Source organism: Palaemon carinicauda, chromosome 39, assembly GCF_036898095.1.
Source record: "Palaemon carinicauda isolate YSFRI2023 chromosome 39, ASM3689809v2, whole genome shotgun sequence".
NCBI classification, from domain to species: domain Eukaryota; kingdom Metazoa; phylum Arthropoda; class Malacostraca; order Decapoda; family Palaemonidae; genus Palaemon; species Palaemon carinicauda.
In genome coordinates this window covers 54,550,140-54,554,503 of record NC_090763.1, presented here as the reverse complement: position 1 = coordinate 54,554,503, position 4,364 = coordinate 54,550,140, and positions in this window count along the sequence as shown.

The following is a 4,364-nucleotide window of genomic DNA, read 5'->3' as shown; positions in this document are numbered from 1 at the left end:
ATAGAAATACAATAATAATAATTCAAGGAAAAAAACGGCAGCACAACGTCTGATAGAAATCTAAAATTAGAGATTAAATCACCTTACAATTATTCCTTTAAGAATACAAATTCTTTTTAATGATTAGGAAAAACCCTCGAAACTTTTATCACAAGCAAATTAAAGCAATGGACATCACGCGATACTTCGTGTGACCAAGAGAGCTATTTTGGTCAAGTGACGTGGAATGAATGCGATATGCCCTCATGATACAGGGTGGCATTTTGAGGGCTTCTTCATCCAGTATTGCCCCTCAAGGGTATAGTGGGGAGGGGCAAAGGAAAAGGGGGGGGGGGGGGTGTTGGTTGGCAGATGTGATTACGAAGGCTGTGAACCCAATTTGGAATAAAGAGAGATGAAGGAGGAAGAAATGGGGGTTTTGAAGCACTAAGAGAATAGCAAAAATATATTAACCAAAGTTAGGAGCTGCAGAGTGAGATGAGAAAAAAAAAAAAAAACGATAGAAGAGTGAGGATGAACAAGTTGATGATAAAGAAGATGGGATGCGGAGGAAGAAGACTAGAAGAAAGAAACTAGGAAAATAAAAAGAGTATTTAAAAAGACTGGAAGAAGAAAAAAAAAAGTAGGATATGAATAATTCACATGCGATGATGACATTGGTACGTAAAAGGCAGCGATAATTACAGAGAGAGAGAGAGAGAGAGAGAGAGAGAGAGAGAGAGAGAGAGAGAGAGAGAGAGAGAGAGAGAGAGAGCGTCCCCTCAAGTGGACATGGCTTACACGCCACACGAGAGAATAAATCAAGATGAAAAAAAGGTAATAAGCAAGCAAAGACCATGAGGAATATGACGAGAATTAAAACAAAGAAGACACCAGGAGATCATGAATGAGTCAAAAGACGAAAAGGGGTTAACCTTGCCCGAAGTCACACGCCTGCACATGCGCAAGAGTAATACTCCTCTTGAAGATTACCCGTTTACGCAACCAACGCGAAGGGCGGCTGTCAGACGGCGCCACCTAGTACCCTTTTGTAGCCCAGGCCGAAAGAAACTAGTAATTCAAGAAGGAAAAGAAGAATATATAATATGAGCAACAAGGTAGATATCATGAGTAAGAAATTTCACAGCCGAGTTTTGGATTTTAATTGAATAAACTTGGGGGAAATTACTATAAAGACTCATTTGTATATAGGTGGCGTAGATTTGCGTAAATAGTTTTATTATTGTGACCCATGACTTTGGATGCTAATTTGACTAAAGCGTAAATAACCCTTTTTTGAGAGCTCTTTTTTTTTTTTTTTTTTTTTTTTTAAATTTTACTTTGATAAACTTAGGGAAATTACTATAAAGACTCATTTGTATACAGTTGACGTAGATTTGCGTAAATAATTTAATTATTGTGACCCATGACTTTGGATGCTAATTTGACAAAAACGTAAATAACCCTTTTTTTGAGAGTTCTTTTTTTATCTTTTATTTAAAATGTTCTGAAGTAGCTATCTGAGACTTTAAACATATCTATTTGCGTAATTAAACTTTTAATTCTCCTAGAACAAACATCTGATAAAGATTATCCATAATTTAGGCATAAATTATCATTTTGATAAAGGAAAGGATTAATCTTGTCAATGCTTTTGTGTTCACAGAGGTGACATTCATTTATTTTTTTTTTCTTTTTGGTCATTTGGATGTCGAAAAGTGGGCAAATGCAAGAAGGAAATAAGGATCCATTTATGTTTCGCTAGAGTTTTGCTAATAGAGAGAGAGAGAGAGAGAGAGAGAGAGAGAGAGAGAGAGAGATCTAATATATATATACATATATATATATATATATTATATATATATATATATATATATATATATATATATATATGTATACATATATACATTATATTTATATATATATATATATATATATATATATATATATATATATATATATATATATATGTATGTATGTATACATATATACACTATATATATATATATATGTATATATATATATATATATATATATATATATATATATATATATATATATATATATATGTATGTATATGTATACATATATACACATTATATATATATATACATATATATAGTATATATATATATATATATATATATATATATATATATATATCTCAGAGAGAGAGAGAGAGAGAGAGAGAGAGAGAGAGAGAGAGAGAGAGAGAGAGAGAGAGAGAGAGAGAGAGAGAGAGAGAGAGAGAGAATACACAAATCTATCTATTTATCAATGACATCTTATTAACAGGGTAAGACCACCCTGCGAACTCTCGCACATACCTCGTGCTTAGACACGAAAAGGGTTAAGATTATACAAATCCTAAAGATTTCTCTGACTAATTTAATTAAGAGATAAAACGTTGTCACGCGTACACGCAGTTTCTCTTCCTCTCAGTTGACAACTTCATGTATCTTTCAGTCCATTAAGAAACTTTACACGTAATCTTGACTCGTTGACGATTACAGTCACGATGTGTCGCAGATTTCCTGATCTGCAGACGACTGCTAAAAGGTCACACGTAAAATAGCAAGATGCCAGGTGTGAAAAGTGGTTACGAGCTCAGGAGGAAAAAGATGAAGAGGAGGAGGAGGAGGAGGAGGGCTAGGAGGAGGAGGAGGAGGAGGAGGGCTAGGAGGAGGAGGAGAAGGAGGAGGGCTAGGAGGAGGAGGAGAAGGAGGAGGGCTAGGAGGAGGAGGAGAAGGAGGAGGGCTAGAAGGAGGAGGAGAAGGAGGAGGGCTAGGAGGAGGAGGAGAAGGAGGAGGGCTAGGAGGAGGAGGAGAAGGAGGAGGGCTAGAAGGAGGAGGAGAAGGAGGAGGGCTAGGAGGAGGAGGAGAAGGAGGAGGGCTAGGAGGAGGAGGAGAAGGAGGAGGGCTAGGAGGAGGAGGAGAAGGAGGAGGGCTAGGAGGAGGAGGAGAAGGAGGAGGGCTAGGAGGAGGAGGAGAAGGAGGAGGGCTAGGAGGAGGAGGAGAAGGAGGAGGGCTAGGAGGAGGAGAAGGAGGAGAAGGAGAAGGAGGAGGTGGAGAAGGAGAAGGAGGAGGTGGAGAAGGAGGAGGAAGAGGAGGAGGAGGGAAGAACAAGGTGAGCAAGATTTATAATGAGTTAAAAAACAATTGAAAACTCTTGCTGTATTACTTAAACCCTTTGTACTCTTTTAAGTTTTTAAATTCAAATAAACCCAATTGCTAAAATAATTATGAAAACCTAAAAAATACGCATTATGGTCTTATACCAATTACTAGAAAACACAATTTATACTTTGAAAGTTTGTTTGTTAGTTAGACTGCCTAGCCTTTTTAGCCAGACAGGCTTCAAATGGGGAAGTATACAGATTTTTTCAAAATTGTATTACCACAGATATCGTGGCATTTTTTTTTTTTAGAAAGCAGTTTTATTTATTTTTTCTTAATAAAGTGTTTTGGTGATATGTCACATAAGACACATTAAGTTTGATTTAGGAATGTTATCGCACTATGATGGGTAAATTATGAGACCTTGAAAGCAAGAGGTCACCTAGCCTTCAAGGCGAGACCTTGAAAACTAAGTGATGGTCACCTAACCTTGAGTCAAATTATAGTCTGATGATAAACAGTTTGTAAAACATTAAAAGAATATTTATGGATTTAGTCGTCGGTGCACGAAAACTATTAGGAAATTAGTTTTATTAGCAAAACCTCCGCAGCTTTGCTTTATTTTGAGAGTGTTTTAGCTTGAGGTATAAGGAAATTCCAAAATTATCAAAACTTTTGAAACTGATAATTTATTTTGAGTAGGTTCCAGCTTGAGGTATAGAAAGAATTTGAAATTATCCGAACTTTTGAAACTAATAATTTATTTCAAGTAGGTTCCAGCTTGAGGTATAGAAAAAACCCCAAAATATCCAAAAATATCCGAACTTTTGAAACTAATAATTTACTTTGAGTAGGTTCCAGCTTGAGGTATAGGGAAATTCCAAAATCATCCAAACTTTTGATTAATTTATTTTGAGTAGGTTCCAGCTTGAGGTATAGAAAAAATCCAGAATTCTCCAAACTTTTGAAACTAATAATTTATTTTGAGTAGGTTCCAGCTTGAGGTATAGAAAAAATCCCAAATTATACAAACTTTTGAAACTAATAATTTATTTTGAGTAGGTTCCAGCTTGATGTATAGAAAAAATCCAAAATTATCCAAACTTTTGAAACTAATAATTTATTTTGAGTAGGTTCCAGCTTGAGGTATAGAAAAAATCCAAAATTATCCAAACTTTTGAAACTAATAATTTATTTTGAGTAGGTTCCAGCTTGAGGTATAGATAAAATCCAAAATTCTCCAAACTTTTGAAATCATTCATTTATTTT